The 27861-nt window shown below is 41.0% G+C and overlaps 1 long non-coding RNA gene across 1 annotated transcript; it reads left to right on the plus strand.

Annotated features, from left to right (window-relative positions):
- The first annotated feature begins 1937 nt into the window (after positions 1-1937).
- On the plus strand, positions 1938-26653 carry LOC311607780. Its single transcript, XR_014782742.1, has 3 exons — positions 1938-2054; positions 25334-25407; positions 26400-26653. It is a non-coding gene; the product is annotated as an uncharacterized lncRNA (long non-coding RNA).
- The last annotated feature ends 1208 nt before the right edge of the window (positions 26654-27861 follow it).

Consider the following 27861-nt stretch of genomic DNA (forward strand, 5'->3'; position numbering starts at 1 on the left):
ATTGGGGGGCTGTGGTCTCATCTGAATTTGCTTCAACACTCCATGGATTTTTCCAGAATTCTGCCCTTTGAGTTGTGAGACAGAGCCCTCTTTCTTTCTCTTTCATGGCTGGAAGTATCCCTGCCTTTTTTGAAGCTGCCTTTGGGTCCTAGCCACACAGTCCTTACACGACAGGGCAGCTGGCTTCTTCAAAGATAGTAGAGAGTACGTAGCTACTTCGAATCTTCCGGAGGCTCACTTGATAACTCCAGGGCTATGAAGAAAGCCTCTTTTGTATGAACTCAAGTTCAACAGAGCAGTCCCATGCTCTACCTATGCAAAATTCCTTCACCTTTGCACCCCAATTATAAGAGCAATTGCTCCTCGTGGCCATGGGTCCTGCCCACACTCAATAGGAGGAGATTAAGAGAATGTATGTAGGGAAATGCAAGTCTTCAGGGACATCTGGGGAATTTTCCTAGCACAAGGTTACAGGAGGTAAGTTAATTGGGTTAGAATTTATTTAAATTATTTATTAACCAGATTAAAATTCTCAAGTATTTTTACAGTATAGTCTCGAGTACATTTTGTAGCAGTTTTGTGCAGATTTCCACAGCGAGTTTCTTTTGCCATAATGTTTCAAGTTTCCTAAGAATGCTGGGTAAGCTTTTTTTTAGAATTTATTTTTAATTATGCATATGTATATGGATGTGGATGTTTGTGGCTGTGTGCACAAGAGTGCAGGTGCCATGGAGACCAAAGACAATGGACTCCCTGCAGCTGGAGTTACAGGTGGTGGTGAGCCACCTGACATGGGTTCTGGGACCGTCTGGTCATCTGAGAGAGCAGTAAGGGCGCCTAACTACTGAACCATCTCTCCAGTCCAATTCTCTCTCTCTCTCTGACAAAAAAATAAACCAAAACAAACAAGTAAAAGACTAATAAGACAAGAATTACTCAAGAAAACTCAATAAAAAGCACACACACACACACACACACACACACACAGAGTTTGTTTTATGTAGGCCAACTACTCCTCAGCATAGGATCTGCCCTAGAGTGTGTTTATTATATCCAGTGACATTCCACTGAAGAAAAGTAATTTTCCCTTCGCCATTGGGTACCGATTGTACCTAGCTTCTCCGTTACATGTGGAGCCCCATACCACCTCTTTTTCTCAATACTGGGAAGTTGGGTAGGTCTTGCATGTGCTGCTAATCCTGTGAGTCCCTTTGTGCATTAGTTCTTTTGTGTCTGGAAGACACTGTTTCCTTGGGGTCTATCTTAGTGTTCTATTGCTGTGAAGAAGCACCATGACCAAGGCAACTTTTATAAAGGGAAGCATCTAACTGGGACTGGCTTACAGTTTCAGAACTTTGGTCCATTATCACCATGGTGGGGAGCATGGTGGCCCACAGGTAGGCATGGTGCTGGAGAAGTGGCTGAGAGTTTTGCCCCTGATTCTCAAGCAGCAGACAGAGAAAACTCAAGACACAGGGCCAGCTGTGGGCTTTTGAAACCTCAAAGCCCACCCCTAATGACACATCTCCAATAAGGCCACGCCTACTGCAACAAGACCACACCTCCTAATCCTTCCTTTATGGTTCATCGACTGGATACTAGCCATGCAAATATATGAGCCTGTGGGGGCCAACTTCATTCCAACCACCACAGAGTCATCCACCATCTCTGGCTCTTACACACACACAGAGTAAGAACATAAAGTTGGGTGGGTAAGGAGATAGGAAGGTTCTGGAAGGAGTTCTGGGAGGGAGAAAACATGATCAAAATTTATTGTATGAAAAAATTTAATTAAAAAAATTAAAAAGATTCACACAGTAGTTTTCTCTGGGACCCTGAATTTTCTAGTAATGTTTCTGTTCTTTTTCTCTTTCTCTCTCCCTTTCTTGTGCTTTCATCTTTTTTTTTTTTTTTCATATTGAATCCAGGGCTTTACATATGCCAGGCTACAACCCAGCCCCTGAGCCTTCTTGACAATGAAAGAATGAGCAAATCAAGCAACAGAGCCAGCCAATCAGCTAAACACAGCCCGAAACCAGCATGGATGCGGAGAAGTATGAAATAATCCTCTTTGCTTTTGGCTTGGAAGGAATTACGTTTCAAATGGAACAAACAAACAAAACCTACTGGTCAAAGGTTCAAAAGTGCAGAAATAGCTGGTGTAGAGGAAGAGGTAGGGGAGGGTAGTGTTTAAGGAGGCAGGAAGGGGAGAGGCAATGAAAGATGGGCTTGGTATTTCCTGGCTCTGTCTTGGTTTAATCTGTTCTCTTAAGCCATGGTGCCATAAGAGGAGGATTGTGGGACAGAGTCTGGCTTGCTCTTCTCAGCACCTGGAGTTTCCAACTTGGTGTCTTTCATAGCATTCACTGTATAGCAGGTATTGGTCGGGACTCTTCATTCATGCTAATTCAGTTCTCACAGATGCTCCGTGTACCATGTAGCATGAACCGCTCTCGACATTTTACAGGAGAGCACCGAGGAGCAGGAAGGGCAAGCAGCTTTCTCAGGATCGTGCAACAAGAGGAAGAGCCGGGCTTTACACTGCCTTCTCCACTGACCTGCACTGTCTGTTTTGTTGGCATGCCTTTAAAGCTCTCATCCTGAGGCTGCTGAACATCAGGCAGCTCCCTGCCAAGGCTCTACCACGTTCTTTCCTTTTCACTGAGTGTCTTATTGCAGCAGCTGGAATGAGGAGTGTCCCCATTGACAAACATACTATAGCGCTTTGCCTTGTTCCTAGTGGTGGTTTTTGAAGAGGGTGTGGTGCCTTTAAGAGGTGGAGTCTTGATGGAGGTGGGCTTTAGGAATCTGTAGCCCCGCCCCACTTCCAGTCCGCTCCACCTCCCCTCCACTTCCCTGCACCTTGTGTTACTGGTTGGAGGTGTGATCGCTCAGTGTCTCATCTTCCGCCCCCCACCTCACCCCCACCCCGCCCTGCCCCGCCTCCCGCTTAGCTCAGGCTGTCTGTTGCCACTCCTCCTGGCCATGGTGGACTCTCCCTCTGAAGCTGTAATCCCAAAGGAATTCTTTCTGACTTAAACTGTCTTCAGTCAGGTCATTTTATCTCAGCAACAGAGAAGAAGCAACTGACACACGTATACATGCAAGTCTCTCCTTAGAAATTGGCCTTCTCTGGATAGGACTGACATACCGCTGATAGAACTCAGAACTTCATGGGTGTGAGATATTTGCACTTTACCATTGTGCTATACCTCCAGCTTGGATTACCTATATCTCTATTGCTTTTTTTTTTTTTTTTTTCTAGCTTGCATGTTTCTTTTCTCTACTACCACAGTTTCTTACAAACTGGAAGAGTTCCAAAAGAAAATGGGCAGCATGATGCTAAAGATTAGGGGCCACTAGAGTGAGTGTCCTGTTTAATTATGGGGGAAGGAGGGAGGTAAGGACAGAGGAAAGGGGGGAGAGAGGGAGGGGGGCTAGAGGCAGAGGCAGGAGAGGAGAGAGAAGAGGGGAGAGGGGGGAGGGAAGAAGGGGAGAAGAGAAGGGGGAGAAGGGGAAAGGGGAGAAGAGGGAAAGAGAGAGAGAGGGAGAGAGAGGGAGGGAGGGAGAGAGAGACCAGGTGGACGTAACGGGCATCTCCTGATCCCTGGCAATGGTCCGGAGGCCCAGGCCCTACCAGAGCCGTTATGTGAATGTGACTGGCCTGCTTGTGCCTTGGCTGTATTGCTTTAAGACTGCAACATGTCCCCATTCTCTTTGAAAGGTGTGCTTCTCTGTGGAGCTTCCTTAGACCTGTTCCCACTGAGGTGGTGTTTCTTGTTTTCTGTAGCTTGTCCCTGCCTTTATCAGGGGAGCAGGGAGGTTCTCCGGAGCCTCTCCCTCCCCAGCCTTCAGCGTCATCTGTATGAGATGACTGATTTAGTGTGAACGTGTACTGTGAAGCACCTGGTCAGCAAGATCACAGTGCCGCCCAAAGCATCACGGGTATCGCTAGGAAGTAAACCCTCAAAGTAAACATCAGTGGGCGTGGCGCTTTTCTGTCTCTCATCCTCAGAGAAAGAGAGCAGAGTCAGAGCTGGAATGAAAGTGAGGAGGCCACCACGAGTTCCAAGTTAATACTTCAATACTGACGTGCAAGGCAGTAGCGTGCCCGAAGAAGCACTCTTGCCTTGAGAGTTTACAGAGGCGCACGGGAGATGCCAGAAGGCCACGGCAGTAGACACTGAAGGAGCCCAGCATATTGACAGGGGGCACTTTTTTTTACCCTGTGCAGTCATCTGGAAGAAGAGCCCATAAATTCTTTATTTCAATGCTAGGCTTTGCTACAATTAGCGACCAAGAGTTGGGAGGTGACTTAAGCAGGAGAGAGGGATAAGGACGGAGAGTGCGGGAGAATGCATTTATAATAAAACACTTCACTAATCTGAATTTGTGAGAGAGTTCTGAGATTTTCTCCTAGGACCACACCTCAAAAGCGTCCATCTGGGTGCAATCAAGATGAAATGGTTGCTGACTGTTTATACCCTAAGGGTGGGACGCTCCTCCTAAGAGCTTCTAAAAGCTTTTCAAGCAAGCTCCTGTCATAGGAAAACAATAGGATGTTTACAGTTTTCTTCCTCCCTCCCCCTCCCCGTTTTCTTCTTTTGGCTGACAGTAATTCCGAGCTAAGCTTGACATTGTTTAGGGCTTTTTATGCAGACAGTGCACCAACACTCGGGTTACGTCATGAACTTACCAACGAAACAATATATCTTCTTAAAAATTTTAGTAGCCCAAAATTGGGACCTAGAGAGTCTGGGAACCTATGATGAACGCGCACCTAAATCTTTAACGTGGAGCCTGTGGGAGGAGGCAGGGTGGAGGCGGGGCGGAATTCAATCACCAGCCTGGAGGAATCATTTTGATTCCGTGCAAGAAGTTATTGTAATGAGGTCAGCACTGGTCCTTATGCTGTTAGCTGACCAGTGAGGACACAGACAAGGCAGAGAGGAAATTAATTAGTATTATGGAGGCTTACAATCTGAGGTATTCAGAAACTTAGAAAAACTAGGTCTGTGCTCTTAAAAAAAAATTCTAGAAGAGATCTTATTAAAGCACAGAAGGCACAGCTATTTAAGATGGTGACATACATAGGGGCAGGAATGTGCAGAGAGAAGCTGAAAGGCAGCCAGGCCCTGAAGGAATTTTAGTGGAATTTCTTCACTGAGAGGAGTGGTTAATAAATAGAGCGGGTTTCTCAGGGCAGAAACTGGAGCAGCTATTACAAAGAGGATTTTTTTTCCCCTAGCCCCTTTCTTCTCTAGAGAAGGGAGTGATAGGAAGTTGAGGAGGAAAATGTTAAAACAAAGAAAAACAAGCTTAGCTGCTCTCAGAGGCCACCTCTGCTGCAGAGGGTCCTCCCCAGACATTTGGAACGTTGTCTCCTTTAATAGCCATGTTGGCTTCCTTTGTTAGTTTGAGATTAATACTAGATACCGTTAAGAGCTTCGTGTGATGTTATACTTTTCCAAATCTGAAATCCCCGCTTGTTTTGTCTGCTGCCAGCACTTTCACAGAAGGGCGGCGGGGGTGGGGTCTAGAAAATCCGTTTGTGCTTATGCCTTGGCCTCCTTTTCCCGCCTTTGATGTCGGGCTCTCCCTTACGGGCGCCAAGCCTCTGCAACAGTTGTTGTTGTTGTTGTTGTTGTTGTTTGAGGCGAGGCTGGCCCTGGGGTTCTTTATAGCCCAGGCTGATCCTTATGCCTACCCACACCTCCCTAGTTGCCTGAATGGAAGATGTGTACCACCCCATCTGGCTTTTGAGTGCACGTTCAATGCAACAAATGCCTGTGGATCTAGGCTTCTCTTGCTCAGGATGAGTGGTTGTTAGCTCATTGTGTACACGTGGCTCTGTTCTAGTACAACGATCAGCACAAAGGACTGAGGCTATCTAGGTCATTTGCTGAATGTACCTGTAATTTTATCAATATGCAGATGCCCTCTCTTTTATGATTAATAATTAAGGCAGTAAGATATAAGGTAATAAGGTAATACAGGTAATAATGTACCAGGCAGCAGATATTATGTTGTAGAGGAGTTTATTAAATGAGCATGGGGGGAGACGGAAAGGTGGTAGGGGTTCCCCAGAGAGAGAGAGAGAGAGAGAGAGAGAGAGAGAGAGAGGAAGAGGAAGAAGAAGAAGAAGAGAAAGAGAGAGAGAGAGAATAGAGAGTAGAGGAAGAGAAGAGAAGAGAAGAGGAGGAGGGAGAGGGAGGGAGGGAGAGAGAGAGAGAGAGAGAGAGAGAGAGGAGGTCACATGGATGATTTGTCTTTTTATATGGCCCTGGTCAGGTCACGCCCCCATGGCAGGTAAGCAATGACATCACAGGATGGCAGACTGAAACAGGATCCTAACACTCTCATTTCATCACTTCCTCCCCAAATCGACTGAACTTGGCCCAAGTAGGTATCTTTAAAATGTGTCCTCTGATCAATGGAGGTGGAGACTGTTATCTGTTGTTCCTGTCACCAGGAATCATGTCCCTCTAACTTGATGAAAAATGAAAGAAACATTTAGCCAGAGCCTTAAGGGTGGCAAAACAGAAGGATGTGGCCAGGGGCACTGCAGGCAGCTCTTTTGAAAGGCTGTGGCAGCAGGCACACAGAGTGACCCAGGCCAGCATTTTCCGATCCACTGGTCTCATGGTCATACGGGAGGTTTGTAGAGATGAAGATTCCCAGGCAGAAGCAGATTGACAGGGGCCTCTGGATCGTCAGTCACTCAGGGTTTCTGAGACCTGGAGCCTTGGCATGAGTACCTTGAAGGGTCAGACATGACAGGTGCTAAGAAGACAGCACCGTGGATTTTCTTTTTTAAATCTTGTCTCAAGGAAGGACAATGGCAAAAGTCCTCCTGGGTCCTGAGCACCAGAGAAGTGGGGCATTGAAGAGCCTGTCCAGGAATAAAGTGAGCCAAGAATGCTTGCCTAGTATGTGCAGAACCTGAGCTTGATCACACACACACACACACACACACACACACACACACACACACACACACACACACACACAGACACACACACACACACACACACACACACACACACACACACACACACACACACACCCGCTAACATTCCAGGTTTTTGTTTGTAAGGGTCTCTTGTTGACCAAACTAGTCTCCAACTCCTGTGTATCTGAAACTGACCTTGAATTTCAGATCTTTCCGCTTCTGTCTCTCATGAACTGAAATTACAGCAATATCCATCACGTTGGGATTATGTGGTTCTGGGGGTCAGACCCAGGGGTTTATATATGCTGAGCAATAGAGAGGCACCTGCAGATAAGAGAAAACACTGAAGAGTGAATGTGGCAGAGTTGGTAACAGAAGGCAGATTGATTCCTGGGCAAGGGGATCATATCGAAAGAGTGATTTCTATAGACGTTGATGGTGTGCTTACATAATATGGTTGTAGTACCGTCAAAACAAATTACCCCTTCAACCAAAATATGCAAAAAGTCAGTAATCTGTAGACATCTAGTAAGCAGGATATGGAAATCAGAGGTATGGAGAATCTGGTGAGGAGTTTTCTAAGAACCAGAAGACAGCAGAGCTATTGGGGTGGGAGGGTGTGGGGGTGGGGGGTGGGGGTGGGAGGGTGGGGGGGTGGGGGGTGGGGGTGGTACTGAGCAGTCAAGTAAAGCAGTGCAGTCCTGCCAGTCAACTTAGAAAAGATGTCGCTCTGGCTTTGTGAGCCCTTTCTGAGGAAAGGTGCCCTTGGCTATGAGTCTTAAACTCCCTGCCCCCTTCACCTCTGCTTGGGTGACCTCAATCTGAGATAACTATCAACCTCTTTCTGGCTTCCTGCAACGCTGGAGTTTCCCCTTCTGTTTCCATGGGGACCGCTAAAGTTTGAGGGGCTGCCATTCTCTTTGCTCTGTGCCTTCAGGCCAACTTCATAGACTTGGGAAAGAAGGTGGCTTAGGACATCTGCAGCAACACCACAGTGAGTTAAATGGGCCTTTGTGGATGGGCCTGGGAATCATCACGAGTTATAATGATAGTTTTCTATGGGGAAATTCTTTGAGTTCCAAACACTCCATTGACTGGTGACCTTTGGAATACAACTGTCCTATCTAGGCTCAGCAGTAGGGTGAGGTCATTAGCTGTTGTCAGAGCCAGGATGGGAAGAGCAGACCAAGGCCGGGACAGGGGTCAGAAGCCAGGCACAGGGAGGCAGCTGCAAAGGAGCTGCAGGATGGGAGGGGCAGGGTGAGAGAGTCCCGTATTTACTGTCTGAGAAAGGCACTCAAGTCGTGACACTAATAAGAGAGGAAAATTCCCATCAGCTTCTTCAAAGAATTCAGAGAATAAGAATTGTAGAAAAAAAAAAAGGCACATCATAGTCAACAAGGTTTTGTGTAAGAAGTGTGGCTAAATACTGAAAAAAGCTTGCCATCTAAATGGATCTCTTATGCACTATTTACATAAAACAATGGAATTTATGACAAGATACAAGGTCTCCTAAAGTCCTCTGTTACTCTTTGCCTTGTTTCCCCCAGAAGGCCCTGCCATGCTGAGTATGTCACTCATGATGTGTACTGTGCCTCTGCCTGTGGACTTCTATCTGTGTTTTCTGAAATGAGATCTAGGGGTGCCATGTCTAAGATGCCTTTCAAGGTAGGATGCTTTCAAGGTGGATTGCTAAGTGAGGTATGCAATATGCTCATATTTCAAGTCCTAGTGTTTGGAAGTTATTCTTTTGATTGTAGTGTGTGTGTGTGTGTGTGTGTGTGTGTGTGTGTGTGTGTGTGTGTGTGTGTGTGTGTGTGTTTTCTCATTTGTGCAGTTGTGGAAGCCAGAAGTCGACATCAGGTGTCTTCCTCTACTGTTCTCCATCTTGTTTTGGGGGCAGGGTCTTTTACTGAACCTGGAACTTACTGATAAGTAAGCCCTTGCTCTGTCTCTCCAGCACTGGGATTTTAAAAATACGGTGCTAAGGCCATTGTGATTGATCTCTACCACTGCATGCTTGTGCATGCATGCACACATGCACACACACACACACATACACACACACACACACACATGCACACACACACACCACCACCACCACCAAACCAAAAAACAAAACAAAACAAAACAAAACAAAAAACCACCCCAAAGTGCTCCCTACAAAACACCAAAACAAAGTCTTTTCCCTGGCATCCCAAATTAAAATGGAAACAAAAACTTCTGAAAATTGTTCATAATATCCAAGTTATGGAAGAGACCTTGGTGTTCATCTAATGAGGTGAAAAAAGGTGGGGGGGGGGAGGAAATGGAGAAGCAATGTGTGTGCTGGTGATCTGACCCATCTCCTTAGCCACCTCTTCCTCCTTCACTTCCTCCTCCTCTCTCTCCTCCCTCTCCTCCTCCTCCTTGTTTATTCCTCTCTGGAGAGCCTATTGCTTACTCTGTGATAGGTGGGCTTCTCTTGAGCTTTGAGCATCTCAGCTCTGGCTACCAGCTACTCTGCAGCTGACTCCTAACAAATGGTCCAGAGAGACCTGCTAAGATGGGACGCTTCCTGGCAGCTGGGCCAGTGTCTCTAGAGGTCGAGCTATGTCAGTTATGGTTCTCACAGACCTTCCTCAGTGGTTGTTCTCCTTCGCCCTTGCTTCATTTACTGTAAAATATCCTTTTCCTTCTCCTCCCTCATCATGATATGGCAGCAATACTACAACTACACACGCAGCTTCCTTTTAAAGTTAAGTGTTGCCTTTCTTCATAGGAAATGGAGAGATATCGACAGTCGCAGAGCTTGTTGAGTGGTACACACGCAGTTCATACATGTAGGAAGTTTGTATGCTCTTTGAAAGATGACAGTAAAGACAGAAATGGGCATCTCATTTTGGCAAAAGCATAGAACTATCTAACAGGTTTACAACAAATAACTAGCATTTTCTTCTTTTGAATAAAGACATTTTAAAGATACCCAACAGTTACCTAGGATGTGTGTTCTAAATCTAGCATACAGCATCATCGATAGCCCACTCCCACATGGAACCAGGCACTGTCTGTACCTCTTCTATTTTGTTTTCACTCTCCCCTGCTTTTCTTTTCCTTTCTTCTTTGTTAACCAATTCAACCCACGTTGTGTAACGACTTCAGTGGTGTCTGTGAATGCTCCTGGCATTTGCTAGTTCACTTCATTCCAATCTCTTATTTTTACATTTCCTTGGGTTCATGGCTCTAATACATGATTTCTCAACTGGGGACAAAACTGGTTCTTCTTATGTATAAAGCATCAGTCTGAAGTATTAAAATTTCATGGGGACAATCAGGCAAATGCCTCAAAGACTCTGTAGGGTGGCAGTAATGAAAAAGAAGTCTCAAACATTCCTGTAACTGAAACCTGGCCATCCTTGCTATGTGAGGCAAGTGCCCCCCCCAACCTATCTTTCAAGCCCAAGATCTGTGTTCTAGCAAGACTTGTCTCTTTGTGGGCTGTCCTCAAGCTAATCACTCACCTGAAATTTTCTCTCTGAGATTACTAAACTATTTTTTTTCCTAAAACTCTCCTCCCCCTTTAAAATGGGTTTAAAGCAAGAGCCCCTTGTTTGTGATAGCTACTGAAGGCCACTGTGGTCAATGCTGCTATAAACACTCATGAAAAGATTTTGTGGGCAAATACATTTTAACTTTCAAAAGGGTTTGTGTGGGCAAGCAATTTACTTATCCAGTGGTAGATTTTCTGGCTTTGTTTAACATGTGAAAACCTCAGACTGCTTTTCAAAGTGACTGCAACATTTTACAAATTTTTCCCAACAATATCCGAGGGTTTTATTTCCTCCGTAACTTACTCAGTATTGTTTTTGTCTTTTTATTACAGTCATTCCAGTGGGCAAGAAATAGTATCTCATTATGGTTGATTTGTATTTCCCTTATGGGTGATGATAGTAGTACTTTCATTCGCTTATTCTATTAGAGGAATGTCTCTTCATACCCTTTGCCCAGTTTTTAATTGAGTTATTTGATCTTCTGTGTGGAGCTGTAGGGAATTACTCACATATTGTAGATACAAGTCCCTTATCAGATGCACAGCTAGAGATTATTTGCTGACATTCCATGTGCTACCTTTTCATAACAGCACTGTTTGAAGCACAGAAGTTTTAATTGAATGAAGTCAAGTTTATCGACTTTTTCCTTTTGTCACTCCTACTTTAAATGTTAAAGTAAAGGTGCCATTGTTTGACCCATGCAACATGCTCCTGCACTTCTTTTGAAGGTACATAGATCCTCTTATGGGTTAATTCTTTCAAGTGGAGTGAGGTAAGGTCTCAACTCTTTCATGCACATATCCAGTTGTTCCCAACAGCATTCATTAAAAAGACTATAGAATTGTTTTGGCACTCTTGTAAACAAACAAACAAACAAACAAACAAGAAAACAAAACCAAAAACTCTATTGATCACAGGTGTATGTGCTTTTACTGGAAGTCTCAATTTTATCAATTAGCTTATTTCTCAATCTTTACACAAATACAATACTGTTTTGTACATTTTAAGGTTGGGAGGCATAACTTCTCCATCAGTGTTTTTTTTTCTCCCAAGTTTATCTTAATGAGTGCATCTCTTTTAAACTTTCATATCTTTTAGTATCAGTTCATAAATATCTGAAAAGAAACCAGCTGAGATTTGACTACTATTGCAGTTAATCTGTAGATCAGTTCAAGAATTTTCATATGGTAGCAACATTTAATCCATGAATATAGGATATTTTTCTATTTACTGAAATTTTATCTTCTATTGAAAATGCAGTTTTCAGAGTTTATGGTTTAAAGTTCTTTTAGTGGACATATTCCAAAACATTTTATTATTCTTAGTGCTACTTAGAAAGACAATATTTCATGATTTTCATTTCCACTTTCATTTACTTTAGTACTTGTGTACTAAAATACTGCCCCTTTGCAGAACTTGCCTGTTAGTTCTAATAGACTTTTTGTGGATTCATGAGACTTTTCTATATATGATTCTTAAGGCGTGTATACAGGATATGTTATGCTCAAATAAGAGATAATTTTACTTTTTTCTTCCCAGTCAGAATACCTTCTACTTTTCTTGTTTGATTGCTCTGGCTACAATCTGTACCATTACTGGTAGTGGTGAGGGAACTCATTTTTCCCCCTTTTTGTTCCTAGTTTTAGGGGGAAAGTGTTTAGTCTTTCACCATTGCTATGTTGTGCCCCACTCCCTTTTTATGCCTATGTTGAATCAAGTTGAGAAATCTATTTCTAGTTTATAGAGTACATTTTAAAATGAGGAAGTGTGCTGGATTTTGTCAAATTCCTTTTTTTTCATCTTCCAAAATGATTATGTACTTTCACTTTTTGATTCATTGGTATGCTATATTAATTTTTCTCAGTCTTGAGTGTTGAACTCATGATCTTGTTCTAGATAATACTCTTCATTACTAAGCTCTATCCCAAGCCCTGGAATTTTCAGGTGTTAAATCATACTTATATTCTTATGATAAATCAAGTTGTGATGTACAATGCTTTGTATGAGTGGCTGCTTTCATACTGGTGATATGTTATTGAGAACTTTGTGTTTATGCTCACAAGACATTGATCTGTACTTTTCTTGTGATGACCTTGTCTAAATTTAGGTTCAGGGTAACACAGACTTGATAAAATGAGACAAGCGTTTCTTCTTAAATTTCTTGGAAGAGCTTGTTTAAAATGTGGTGTGAATTCTTTAAATGTTTGGTAAAGCTTCCTACTGAAGACATCTCTACCTCCTTCCCCTCCCCATCTTTTTCTTTACTTATAAACATTGGGTTTATTTTTAAAAGAATATTCTTTTAGGGCATAAAGGAGAATTTTTACACTTTTTATTCATTTCATCTTACGTTGTAATGCTTGTAAAAATAAAAATTTGCAGACAAAATTATCCAGAAAGGAAGGCTTGCTTGAATATGTAAATGATATAATAGAAGTTCAAAATTAATGGAAAAAAAAACCCAAAATATTATAAATTCCAAGTCACTTTACATCCTGGTAGTAGGTCCCTCCCTCCTCTTTTCTCAGTCCCACCCTCCCTCCATCTTCCCCCATATCCTGCCTCCCCTACTCCTCAGAAAATGGGAGCCCTCCCACTCCAGCACATCAAGTTAAATCAGGACTGAGTACAACCTCTTCCCCTGTGGCCTGGTGACTCAGCAACCCTAGGGTGAAGTGATCTGAAAGCAGGCAACAGAGTCCCTATTAGAGACAGCCCCTGCTCCCCTTACAAGGAGACCCACACCAAGACCAAACAGCCCATAGGGCAAATATATTTAGAGGGCGTAGGTGCAGTCCATGCATAGTCCTTGGTTGGTGCTTCAGTTTCTGTATGCCCCGTTGACCCAGATTAGTTGACTCAGTTGGGTTTCTTGTGGAGTTCTTGTCCCCTCTGATTCCTTCAATCTTTTCCCTTACTTTTCCACTAGGCTCTCCAGCTCTGCCTAAGTTTGGATATGAGTCTCAGCATTCATCCATATTGATCCTCTGTTGCTTGGAGCTTCTCAGAGGACAGCTGTGCTAGAATCCCATCTGCAATTATTGTTAACAGTGATCCACTTGGACTTGAGTTTTGTGCAGGGTGATATAAATATGGATCTATTTGTGGTTTTCTACATATTGACATACAGTTAAACCAGCACCATTTGTTAAAGATGCTTTCTTCTTTTCATTGCATGGTTTTTGGCTCCTTTGTCAAAAATCAAGTGTCCATAGGTGTGTGGGATTACTTCTGGGCTTTAGGTTCAGTTTTATTCATCAACCAGTCTATTTCTATGTCAGTACCATGCAGTTTTTATTACTATTGCTCTGTAGTATAGCTTGAAGTAATAAATTCTTTTATTGTACGATTTTTAAAAGCTATTCTGGGTATTTTTTGTTTTGTTTTTTGTTTTTTTGTTTTTTATGAAGTTGAGAATTGTTCTTTCAGGATTTGAAAGAATTGTGTTGATATTGTGATGGGAATTTCACTGAATCTGTAGATTGTTTTTGGTAAGATGGCTATTTTTACTATGTTAATCCTGCTGATCCATGAGCATGGGGGATCTTTTCATCTTCTGATATCTTCTTCAATTTCTTTCTTCAGAGACTTGAAGTTCTTGTCATACAGGTCTTTGATTTGCTTGGTTAGAGTTACACCAAGATATTTTATATTATTGTGGCTATTGTAAAGGTTGTGGTTTCCCTAAGTTCTTTCTCAGCTTATTTATTGTTTGTATAAAGGAGTGCCACTGATTTTGTGTGTGTGTGTGTGTGTGTGTGTGTGTGTGTGTGTGTGTGTGTTAACTTTATATTCAGCCACTTTGGTGAAGGTGTTTATCAGTTGTAGGAGTTCTCTGGTAAAATTTTTGGGATCACTTATGTATATTATCATATCATCTGTGAATAGCTATACTTTGACTTCTTTCTTTCCAATTTGTACCCCTTGATTTCCTTTAGTTGTCTTATTGCTCTGGCTAGGACTTCAAGTACTATATTGAAGAGATATAGAGAGAGTAGACAACCTTGCCTTGTTCCTGATTTCAATGGGATTGCTTTCAGTGTCTCTCCAATTAATTTGATGTTGGATATAGGCTTTCTGTGTATTGTATTTATTGTGTTTATATTTGTGCCTTGTATCCCTGATCTCTCCAATACTTTTAACATAAAAGGGTGTTGGATTTTGTTGAATGCTTTTTTTGGCATGTAAGGAGATGATCAAGTGGGTTTTTTCTTTCAGTGTGTTTATATGGTGGCTATATTGATGATTTTCATATAATGAACCATACTTGCATGCCTGGGATGAATCCTATTCGGTCATGGTGGATGATATTTTTGATGTGTTATTGGATTCAGTTTGCAAGTATTTTTTGCATCAATGTTCATAAGAGAAATTGGTCTGAGATTCTTTTTCTTTGTTGGGTCTTTGTGTGGTTTACCTATCAGGGTGACTGTGGCATCATAGAATGAGTTTGTCAATGTTTCTTCAGATTCTATTTTGTGGAATAGTTTGAGGAGTATTGGTATTATCTCTTCTTTGAATGCCTGGTAGAATTCTGTGTTGAAATCATCTAGCCCTGGGTGGTTTCTTCTTCTTCTTCTTCTTCTTCTTCTTCTTCTTCTTCTTCTTCTTCTTCTTCTTCTTCTTCTTCTTCTTCTTCTTCTTCTTCTTCTTCTTCTTCTTCTTCTTCTTGGATAGGAGACTTTTAATAACTGCTTCTATATCCTTAAGTGTTATAGGACTATTTAATTTGTTTACCTGTTCCTTATTTAACTTTGGTAAGAAGAATTGATTGAGAAAATTGCCCACATCTTTTAGATTTTCAAATTTGTGGAGTACAGACTTTTGAAATAAGACCTAATGATTCTTGGGATTTCTTCAGTGTCTGTTGTTATGCCTCCCTTTTTATTTCTGATTATGTTGATGTGGATAGTGTCTGCGTGCCTTTTAGTTAGTTTGGCTAAGGGTTTGTCTATCTTGTTGATTTTCTCAAAGAAACAGCTCCTCATTTCATTGATTCTTTATATTGTTTTTTTTTGTTTCTAATTTATTGATTTCAGCCTTGAGTTTGATTGTTTTCTGCCATGTGCTTCTCTTGGGCATGTTTACTTCCTTTTTCCTAGAGCTTTCAGGGGAGCTTTTAAGTTACTAGTATGAGATTTCTCTATGAAGGCACTTAGTGCTATGAACTTTCCTCTTAGAACTGTTTTCATTGTGTCCCATAAGTTTGGGTATGTTGTACTTTCATTTTCATTGAATTTTGGAAGTCTTTAATTTTTTCCACAACCCAGTGGTCATTGAGTAGAGAGTTGTTCAGGTTCCATGAGTGTGTAGGCTTTTTGTTATTTCTGTTGTTGCTGAAGTCCAGCTTTAATCCATGGTGATCTAGTAAAGTACAATGGGTTAATTCAATTTTCTTGTATTGGTTGAGGTTTGCTTTGTGACTGGCTATATTGTTGATTTTGGAGAAGGTTCTGTGTGGTGCTGAGAAGAAGCTATATTCTTTTGTGTTGGGTGAAAAGTTCTGTAGATATCTATTAGGTCCATTTGATTCATGACACCTGTTAGTTTCACTATTTCTCTACTTAGTTTCTTTCTCAATGATCTGTCCATTGGTGAGAGTGAGGTGTTGAAGTCTCCCACTACTAATATTTGGGGATTCATGTATGATTTAAGCTTTAATGTTTCTTTCACATATGTGTTTGGAGCATAGATGTTCAGAATTGAGATGTCCTCTTTGTGGATTTTTCTTTTGATAAGTATGAAGTGTTCTTCCTCAACTCGTTTGATTAATTTTGCTTGAAAGTCTATTTTATTAGATATTAGGATGGTTACTCAAGCTTGTTCTTTGGGTCTGTCTGCTTGGAAAACATTTTTCTAGCCCTTTATTCTGAGGCAATATCTATCTGTGTTATTGAAATGTGGTTCTTGTTCTTGTTCTTGTTCTTCTTGTTCTTCTTCTTGTTGTTCTTGTTCTTTTTGTTCTTGTTCTTGGTTTTCTTGTTGTTCTTCTTCTTTTCTTCTTCTTCTCTTCTTCTTCTTATTCTTCCTCTTGTTCTTGTTCTTCTTGTTGTTCTTGTTCCTCCTCCTCCTCCTCCTCCTGTTCTTCTTCTTCTTCTTCTTCTTCTTCTTCTTCTTCTTCTTCTTCTTCTTCTTCTTCTTCTTCTTCACAGGGTTCTTCGGTGTAGTTCTGGCTCTCCTGGAGTTACTTTATAGACCAGGCTTGCCTTGACCTCACAGAGATCTTCCTGCCTCTGTCCCCAGTGCTGGGATTATAGACATGCACCACTGTGCCAAGCTTAGGGGTATTTCTTATATGCAGTGGACTGTTGGGTCCGATTTACACATCCATTCTGTTTGCCTTTGTTTTTTATTGGAGAGGTACTTCCATTGATGTTGAGAGATATTTATGACTAATGACTGTTAGTTCCTTTTATTATGATGTTGGTGGTAGTAGTGTGTTTGTATTCTTGTCTTCTTTTGTTTTGCTGTAGTGAAGCTATTTATATCTTGTGTTTTCTAGGATGTATTTAACCTCTTTGGGTTAGAATTTTCCTCCTAGCATCCTCTGTAGGGCTGGGTTTGTGCATAAATATTGTTTAAATTTGGTTTTGTTATAGAATATCTGGTTTGCCTGATCTATGATGACTGAAAGCTTTGCTGGGTATAATAGTCTGGGCTGACATCTGTGTTCTCTTAGGGTCTGCAAGAAATCTGTCCAGGCCCTTTTCACTTTTAGAATTTCTGTTGAGAAATCTGGTGCTATTCTGATAGGCCTGAATTTATATGCTACTTGGCCTTTTTTCCTTGCAGCTTTTAATATTTTTTATTTGCTGTCTACATTTAATGTTTTGATTATTATGTGGTGGGAGGAATTTATTTTCTGGTCTAATCTATTTGGTGTTCTGTAAGCTTCTCATACGTTTAAAGTCATCTCTTTTATTAGGTTGGAGAAATTTTCTTCTATGCTTTTGTTGAAAATGGTTTTTGGTCCTTGGAGCTAGGAATCTTTTCTTTTTTCTACTCCTATTTTTGTTATGTTTTGTCTTTTCATCATGTCCTTGATTTCTTGGATGTTTTGTGTCAGGAATTATTTATTTATTTATTTATTTATTTATTTATTTATTCTTGTTACATCTCAATGGTTATCCCATCTCTTGTGTCCTCCCATTCTTCCCTCCCTCCCATTTCCCCCTTATTGTGTCAGGAATTTTTTACAAAATATTTTCTTTGGATTCTTCAATTGTACCTTCTATGCCTGAGATTCTCTCCTCCATCTCTTGTATTCTGTTGGTTTCTGTCCTCTTCTCTAAGTTTTCCATTTGGAGAATTTTCTCAGTTTGTGTTTTCTCTATTGATTCTATTTTCATTTTTACATGTTCAACAGTTTTATTCACTCCTTCACCTATTTGACTGTATTTTTCTGTATTTCTTTGACTTATTCATGTCCTCTTTAAAGGCCTCTATCTGTTTGATTGTGTTTTCCTGTATTTCTTTGAAGAATTTATTAATTTTCTCTTTAAAGGCCTTTGTCATCTTCATATGCATAGATTTAAGGTCATTTTCCTGCATTTTAGCTGTGTTAGGATATCCACAGCTTGTTGTATTAGGATACTTGGGTTTTAGTGGTGACATATTGCCCTAGTTTTTGTTGATTGTGTTCTTACACTGGCCTTTAGCTCTGGTGTCAGCTGGTTGTTCTTTGGGGCTTGCTGGGCTTCTCAGACATTAGGGGTTATCCCTGGGTAGTCGGCTGGGGGTTGGATCTTCTCAAATAGCCTACAGCTCTTCTTTGATGTTTGTGTCCCAACTGAACCTATAGGCAGTGAATTATGGTTTGGGTGTCTGACCTGTGTAATACTGAGATCTGACAGGTCTCCTCAAGATGGCTAGTAGAGCCATGAACCATAGGCTGCATCTGCACATATCAAATATCCAGAGTTGTCCTCAGGATGGAAGGAGTAGCTGGGGAGTCTGATGGTGGTACTGTGTCTAGCAGCTCAGATCCTCTCCTCTTTCTGGGGTGGATGCTCATTCTGCTATCACTGAACTCCTGGTACTCAGACTCCACTGAGTGCTGCTATCTTGGTATGGGACCCTGTGTACTCCTATTGGCCAGTCTCCACAGGAGGATAGGTAGAACCATGGGCTGGAGGCTCATATCTGGAAACTGTCGTTGGGGTGGCAGGAGGAGCCTGGTGTCTGGGTGCTGGAGCCATGCATCCCTGGAAATCAGGGTATGCTCTGATGCCAGGAGCTTAGGATTGTATGTGTTCCTTGGGCCAGGTCACTTGCTTGGTCCACAGTCTCTGATCTTCTGCTACTGATACCATGTGTGCCAGTTGCTGCCATCTTGGCATCTTTAACATTTTTAATCACTAATTTAACTGTTTTTCTTCTTTCTTTTCTTCTCTCTCTCTCTCTCTCTCTCTCTCTCTCTCTCTCTCTCTCTCTCTCTCTTTCTTTGAAACAGGATTTCTCTGTGTAGCCTTAGCCTTAGCTGTCCTGGACTCGCTTTGTAGACCAGGTTGGCCTTGAACTCAGAGCTCCATCTGCTTCTACTTCCTCGAGTGCTGGGATCCCAGGCATCCAGTTCTAACTCAACTTCTTACCTATTGTAACTCCAGTCAGAATTTCTATTTTTTCTTGAATCCTTTTTTATCTTTCTATAAATTGTTAATTTTTTCCTAAATTACCTGTTTTAGTATAGTTGTTTGTGCTAATTCCTATAGATGCTTTTTATTTCTGTAAGATTTCATAGTAATAAAACACCAATGCTATTCCTCTCAAGTTTAATACTTTGTCTCTTCTCTTTGTTTGGTTAGTCTAGATAAATGTCTGCCAATTGTGTTGCTCTTTTCAAAGAGCAAGCTTATGTTTTATTATTTTTATTGTTTTTCTATTCTTTATTTCTATCGTGTCTTCTCTAATTTGGTTCTCCCCCCACCTTCCCTTCCTCATTTTTTCTTTTTCCTTGAGTTTAATTTTCTTTCCCTTTGTGGTATCTTCTATTAGAAGGTTAAATTATTGGCTTGTAATTTACTTTCACAGGGAAGCCTTCTCTCTGTGTACTGATTATCACAAAGGGGTATGCGTTTCCCTAGTTTATCTTCATCTCAAAGCATTTCTATGTGATTTTCTATAAAATATTGTGTGTTGTTTCTTCTTGATATATGGATCATGTCTTAATTACTTTGCACACATTGTGGATTTTTCAAGCTTCTCTCTTACTGACTTTTGATTTCACAACAAAATAGTTGGAGAACATTTTTATGGTTTTGATCCCAATTTTAAGCATGTTGAGACTTGCCCAATAGCTTAGTATGTAGTCTATTCTAGAGCAGTGCCAACTCTAAACATTACAGTCCTGATGCCATACTACTAAAGGTTGAAACCTTCAAATACCAAAAGCTTGAGATTCCAAAACCTCCAAAATTGAAATGTTCTAAAGGCCAAAATCATTATTCCCCCAAATTCGAAGTCCTATATGTTGAAACTCTGAGAATGGTAGCTCCTATTACAGGAGTGAAAAGCCATGTGAGAGTGACAGAAAGCCAAGGGATTAGTGTGCTTCTGGTTGTGAGCCACACAGCTGCAGCGCATCAGGTGAATGGATGCCTAGAAACTGGGTGAAGTAGTATTGGGGTGTTTCCAAAAGCGATGAGTGTGAGCCTAAGTGGATGAGGTATACATCTGCCATGTACAAAATAGATGTGAATGACATCTGAAAGAAAGGAGTGGCCATTCATCATGACCCGAAACTTGGAGGTCACGGTTAATGATAGATGTTTAGGCAGCAATCCGGACTGCTTTATGCAATCCACCTGATGTCTCCAAAGAGCCTTTTATGTGCTCCTTATTTTCCTTAGATAGTTTTTCATTAGATTTTTATCATTTAATTTTCTGGCTGTATAAATATACTTGTTAGTTTGTTTATTTTGGCAGTACCGGGGACTGAACCCAGGGCCTCACTCATGCTATCTTGGCTCTCCCTGCATTATTTTATAGCCTCAGTCTTACATTTTATAATCTTCTATCCCATGTGCTTCCTCTTCTTGTCATTTTCAGTACTAAAAGTATAAATTTTATAAATACTTTTAAAGATGTGCAATTCACCTCATGCATTATTTACAGATTTGACTCAGCAAGTGTATTACCGGTGTTGAGCTTATGCTTAAGTATTGAGTATATGTCAACTCATTAGAAGGTCCACAATAAATGACAAGCTCTCCTTTCAATACATATGCATATACTGAATATACAGCTTCTCAAGATTCTGGCTCTTTGACTGACTGAATAGGCAATGGCGACCTGTTGTGATTTTTTTGTTCAGTTTATATTGATAATAATATTTTTCATATTATGATTGTTTTAAAAAAACAATATTGTGAAAATACTTAGATTTCTGTCATTGAATTTTGATGATGGCAGCTATAACACTCCACATATTCAATTACCAACCACAGAGGTAGACATGTAAACATTTAGCTTTTTTTTTTGTTTTGTTCCCTTTTTTGGACTGGGTTTCTCTGTGTAGCCATGGCTGTCCTGGACTCACTTTGTAGAGCAGGCTGGCCTCGAACTCACAGCGATCCACCTGCCTCTGCCTTCCAGGCATGCACCACCATGCCTGGCTAACATTCCCTTATGGAATATAATCTGTTCAAAACTGTTGTGATGGTTAGTGGTACATGGATTTTTGCTTGCAAAAACTATGTGGTTATTGTCCATTTTATTGTGCAAAGTAGTCTACAAAGTCTTAAAGTTTTCAAATGTATCCTACTAAAAACAGTGTAGATGTGTGTGTGTGTGTGTGTAGGTGTGTGTGTGTGTGTTTTGCTGGGGATCGAGCCCAGTGCCTTGTATGTGCTAGGCAAGCACTTACCATTGAGATGTATTCCTGTCTTAACTCTTTGAGAGAATTGCCTCATGTTATTTTCTTAAGATAACTATTTTTCAGATTTTGACTTTTGGGGATTTGTAGACCTTAGGAATATTGACCAGTTTATGTCTCAGCACTTTGAATCATGCTCTTTGGTTGGCCTCTTTGTGGTGCTTGGGATTAAAGTCAAGGCCTTGTACATGCGAGACAGACACTCCTTCACTGAGTTACATGCTCAGTGGATTGGGATCCTTGGGATTGTGTCTTTCAGGATTGTGACCCAGACTCATCTTGGAGCAAGTGCTGTGTGTGTTTGTGAAGAGCATGCTCTAGGATGTGGTAGTACTGTTGTTGGGGAGGGACCCATATGACCTACAGCATTGTTGCAATCCTGTATTTACTCAGAAATTTTCTCGATGTGTCTTTTCTTTTTCTTTCTTTTTTTTTAATTAAAAAATTAAAAAAAGATTTACTTATTATATATACAACATCCTGCCTGCATGTGTGCCTGCCGGCCCCAGAAGAGGGAAATAGACCTCATTACAGATGGTTATGAGCCACCATGTGGTTGCTGGGAATTGAACTCAGGACCGCTGCAAGAGCAGACAGTACTCTTAACCTCTGAGCCATCTCTCCAGTCCTCGATATGTCTTTTCATCCATTGTTGAAAGTAGAAAATTTAAGTCTTTAGCTTTTATTGTTGAATTGTCCATTTCTGTCTGCTGTGATATATATATATTAGTTTTTTTTAATGATTTGATCCTTTTTTAAAAAAAAACAAAATTTCTCTCCAATATCTAGAAACATATTTTTGTTTTAGTTTGTTTCATCAGACATTAGTAAATCAGTCTATATTTCTTTTATTTATATATCTAAATATATAGATATATGATTTACTGTCAGTACAGTAAATCTTTTATATCCTTTACATGTTAGTCTAATTTATCTCCTGTAAACAACTGAACCTTAAACCAATACAGCTTGGAAGTTTCTTTGTTTTAATTTGCCTGTTGATATTATTCACATGTACTATTCCTTTTGCTGTAGTTGGATATACTTTTGGTTTCTTAGATTCTTTTTTTATCTCTGTCTCATACCTACTTGTTAGTCCATTCCTTCTTATTAAGTTCTTCACCATTAAATGAATATTTTCTAGTGTAATATTTTAGTAAATTTAATGATGCTTCCAAAATATACGTTGTCCTCTTGGTGTTTCTCTTGGTCTTGTCATGTACAGCTCAGCCTCCCCAATCTTCCCTCAACTGGGCTTCTGAGTCCATCCCACTAACTAAAGTTCTCACCACAGGAGCAGATTTTAAACCCATCAACACATTTCCAGCCTTCCCTTTATTCAGCTAGTGTCTGATCTTGTATAGTGGCTCTATTTTGAATTTTGTCTCAAGTGGTTTTCAGGACAATGGTCCCTCATGCTCTCCTCTTACATAATTACTTACCCTTCTTCTGTCTTCTATCACAGTTTCTTCTCATTTCCCAGATATCAAGATCTAGTGAAGGCTCAGCCCTTGGGCTGCCCCTCTTTTCTTCCACCATTACTTACTAATTATTCTAGTTCAAACTCATAATTTCTCTGAACTGAAAAGTCCATAGCAAATGTGCCTGCTCGGCACCCCTGCTTTGGATGCTTAGTGGACATCTATATAGCCAGTGCGCTCCTCGGTCTAGGCTCCTGTGATTACCACCATTCCTGGCTTCTCGCTGCAGTGCACGCACAGAGCAGCCAGGATGATGTCAAGTTATTTAGGTTGATTCTCACACTTGGTGTGTGAGTGCTGGCTCTTGGTTGAAGCCTGGCTACCCCTCTGTCTGTCTGTCTGTTTGTCTGTCTGTCTGTCTTTCTCCTCCCTCTTTTTGTAATATTGCTTGGGATTTTTTTTCCCATAATGTAGTATCTGGAATTCTCTAGAATACGAATGACATTTCAAGAGACCAGGAGGGTAGAGTCTCTCTCTCTTTCTCTCTCTCTCTTTTTTTTTTTTTAGTAATCTAATGTTGGAAGTTACATAGCACTCCTTTGTCATGTTCGTGAGCCAACTTTTTAAATCTGACACACATTTTAGGCTTCTCCTTTTAAAAGGAGGCTCACTGTAAAAGTTACAGATGTAAAACTACCACAACCTTCTCCTCAGGTGCTTCTCTGGTCTTGTTCTCTTCAACGTCCTCAGTCAGTGCTTAACTGCACCACTTTTACCTTTACTCCTAAAACATGACAGGCATGTCCCCACCCAGGGCCTGTGCGCTCTCTCTGCCTGGAAGGACTTTTCCTGCAGACTGTCACATAGGTCTGTTACCTCTCACTCACATCCTTGCTCAAAGGTCACCTCATCGCAGAAGAATGTCTGTGTGCTTACTTACGACAGCACATTGCCTTTCACCTCTCTACCTGCTCTCTGTGTCTTCCTTCCTTCCTTCGTGGCTTGTGTCACCACATGACACGGGCTGCATCTTTATATGAGGTTCTTACCTTCTTCCTTACGCGCCTCTATGAGAGCAAGGATTTGGTACGTTTTGTTCCCATCTGTAACCCCACTGTCTTGAGCATTCTCCTTTCATGCTATTGGTTCTTGCTATCATTGTTTTAACATGAATAAAAACATTGACCTACTGGGTTCATGATCACCTTGAGGGAACATCTATGTACATGTACAGTGAACATACATGTAGAGGAATTAGATGTTCAGGAAAGCAGTTGAGAAGTGGTGACCATGTGGGTGAACTTGTTATCAACTTCTTTCTTGAATTTGGACGTCATCTCTTATCTCATATATGTTTACACAATGTTTTATCCAGAATTACAGTTACAGACCTTTGAATAACTTCTCAAAATATAACTCGGCTTCTTTATCCAATTCATTATTATTAATTCATATATCCTCCCAGGGCTTTTGGGACTGTTGTTAAACTGTAATAGTAAACAAACAAACAAACAAACAAAAGCATGGAGCTTTTGTGCCTGAAATTTCCCTCTTCCCACAAGCTAAGAACAATGCTTTGATAAACCAGATAAAGTAGTAAGCTTCCCCAAATTTGAAAGGTTTGTAGGTCTAGGTCCAGCTAACAAACCGTTGTGACCCTGTAAATCTCTGTTATAACTTGCTTGATTTATTTTGATTTTGCATCTCTATTACATGTTTATTTATGAATTTGATATTTTAAAGTTTATTTTTATTCCATGCACATTAGTGCTTTGCCTGCATGTGTATGTCTATGTGAGGGTGTTGGATCCCCTGGAACTGGAATTGCAGGCAGCTGGGAGCTACCATGAGGGCGCTCCGGAAGAGCAGCCCATGCTCTGAACTGCTGAGCCATCTCTTCAGGCCTGAATTTGGTTTTCTTAGTATGTACCTTCCTTAAAGTATTACTATTCTGCTTCTTTTGAGAACCCTTAAAGCCCTGTGCTTTGTCTCAGCAACGATGCCTGAGACATTAGTATTTCTACCCACCATTCAGGAAGCCTGATAAGAGGCAGTACCTCTGCAACAGGAAACATCGGGAGTTCTGTTCCTTAATTCTTCAGTGATATTGCAACTCTTAGGATGTCTTTCTGTATTGTGGCTCTTTTACTATGTTATATAAAATTATCCTTTTCGATAAAAATTGTGTCAGATTAAATGCCTTTGAGAGTAACTCATTGGCCTGTATCACTTTTGTTATCTGACTCTCCACTGGTTACGCTGAAAGTACGGTAACCCTATGATGAAAGGGTTGTAAAGCACATTGTAATATCAGCCATGTGTTATCAAATCAGAGACTGAGATAGATGTGTGTAGGCATTTCGATTTCCAGTAATCTTAAGAATTCTTACTGTTCTATTTAGTTTAAAGTATAAGAAACATAAAGTAAAAGGTCATATTATTATAAGTATGTGGGGACTTGTCACACAGTCCAGGGGTAGAAAGAGACTATAAACAAAACATGAAAATAAATCAAAAGTTAAAAATCTTAATCTCCTGTGGTCTTTGCTTTCCACAGGATTTGGCTTCATTTTTCATCCTGTAGAACAGTCATGGATGCTACTCTGTGTGTGGAAGAAGCCAAGCACAGAGGTGCGCACCTTTAATACCAGCAGGTTTGAGGCAGAGGCAGGTGGATTGCTGGGATTCGAGGCCAGTTTAGACTATACAGCAAGTTCCAGGACAGCACTGCGACACAGAGAGAATCCTGTCTCACAAAGCAAAAACCAAATGAACAAAATGAGCAAAGGTGACTAGCTCAGAGTTCCTGAGTGATAGCTGGTCCTCTGTCCCTCTAACTAACCAGCTCTGTGCTTGAGTTACATTAAAGTATTCTCCATCGTATTCTATCCATGAATCAGATTCCTCTGATTCTTAAGTTAAGAGTCATTTGTTATCTCTATGATGGGAACCTTGCTCCTCCTTTCCTATGGAATCCCCAGACACAGGGCAAAGCAGGTGCGGCATCTGGCGAACTTAGTCAATCAGTTAATTCAAAGGTCTCAATTTCACAAAAGATGTGCCACATAGGACACCATCGTTTACTACTTACATGGTTGAGCTACACCACCTAGTTTAAAACCAAAGTTTTGTAAACTGTTTTTGATGATCTGTTACAGAACTGTTTGATATACAGAGCCCATTTTGAAATTCTTCATAAGACCTATTTGGTTGAGGGGGGAAAAATCAAATATGACCAAGGAGGGAAAAAAGCCAACCTATACATTCTACTTGATGGATCAATGGCTCTAAGTGCAGACACACCAGATGAAGGTTTGCTTCTCTCATATTGGCATCCAGGAATGGTTAGTATCCCAGTTCACCTAGGGTCAGGTAATCTTATCGATCCATATGTCAGTGGAGGCCCCAAGACTTGAGTTAAGTTTCGAAAAGTCATTGATGTCACTACCTTCCCTTTGGTTTTGGATTTGTGTGAAGAAAGGATCTCACTCTTTAGCCCAGGTAGGTCTCAAATATGTAGCAGTCCTTCTATGTCAGGAGGCTTCAACCTTTTCCAAACCTACTTTCTTTGAGATTTTTTTTTGTTGCTTATACCTCCCTTCCAACCCACCTACTCTATATAGGAGAGAAAAAAGGTTAATGGGAACAGAAGAAGTAGACCTTTATGGACTCAGTTTCTGGGAGTGATTCCCCTGGAACAGTCAGTAGGATGTCAGCAAACCAACAATTCAACCAAAGTTGCTGCTGGATCCTGTAACAGCAGCCAGAACCTGGAGCAGCAGCTGAAGCCTGGAGCCTTGAAGCCTTCACTGGAGCAGTTGTCTCTTGTAGCATCTCAAAGCAGAGCGATGAACAGCCAAACAATACCAAGACCCCCAAAACCCCGCCTCCTGTTTTGGGCATATGTATGTGTGTGTGTGTGTGTGTGTGTGTGTGTGTGTGTGTGTGTATATATATACTCTCAGAGTTGGTACTAAGATGTGATTCAGCTGTCAAAAACCAAGCCCCTGCACGAGGTGGTTTGTCTTCTAGTGGATAAACATCACCTGATCTCTCACAAATCTGTTCCCCATCCCACCCTTGGGATTAAAACAAAAACATGTTTAGATCTACTACATTTACCACCAAGCCCAGTGTCAAAACTTCCCTTTATGATACTCTAGGAAACATCAAGAAAATGTAACATGAGAATCTGTAAGAAGATATATGAAGAACACTTCACGGCATTTAAATATATAATGGTTACAAAATCCTGTCAAGCCAGGCATGGTGGCATAAACCTTTAATCCCAGCTCTTGGGGAGGCAGAGACAGGCTGGGATTAAAGGATCAGGAATTCACAATTCAGTCCTGGTGGTGGTGGTTCACACTTGTAATCTCAGCACTCTGGGAGGCAGAGGCAGGCTGGTCTGGTCTACAAAGTGAGTCCAGGACAGTCAACGCTACACAGAGAAACCCTGTCTCAAAAAAACAAAACAAAACAAAATAAGTCCAAAAAAGAAAGAAAGAAGGAAAACATAAAGGAAGACAGAAAGACTGCCAATCAACCATTCCATATTGATAACAGAAATGACCAAAGAGTAAAAGGCTAGAAAATTTGAATTCTTTTTTTTTTTTTTTTTTTGGTCTTTTGAGACAGGGTTTCTCTGTGTAGCCTTGGCTGTCCTGGACTCACTTTGTAGACCAGGCTGGCCTTGAACTCAGAGATTCACTTGCCTCTACCTCCCGAGTGCTGGGATTAAAGGCGTGCGCCACCACGCCCGGCTCGAAAATTTGAATTCTTGAGTCTAATAGGTAGAACTTTAAAGTTCATTTTATTTTTCTAATTAATCAGTTGCTCTGTCAGATAACCTCCAAAATTTCAGTAGTTTAACAAAACAAAAATTTCCTTTTCACTTCTGTCATAGCCTTTTATGGGTATGTTTGTCAGTTTGCAGATGCTGTAACAAATATGTCACACAATCAGCTACTGAACAGAAAGAGCTTACTTGGGTTCACAGTTTTAGAGTCTTTGTCCATGGCTGGTTGTCCCAAGACACCTAAGTACCTCATTGCCTTGACTTTGTTGCGAGGCACCATATCATAT

The sequence above is a fragment of the Acomys minous genome (genome assembly GCF_964271855.1).
Source record: "Acomys minous genome assembly, chromosome: 10".
Taxonomy (NCBI): Eukaryota; Metazoa; Chordata; class Mammalia; order Rodentia; family Muridae; genus Acomys; species Acomys minous.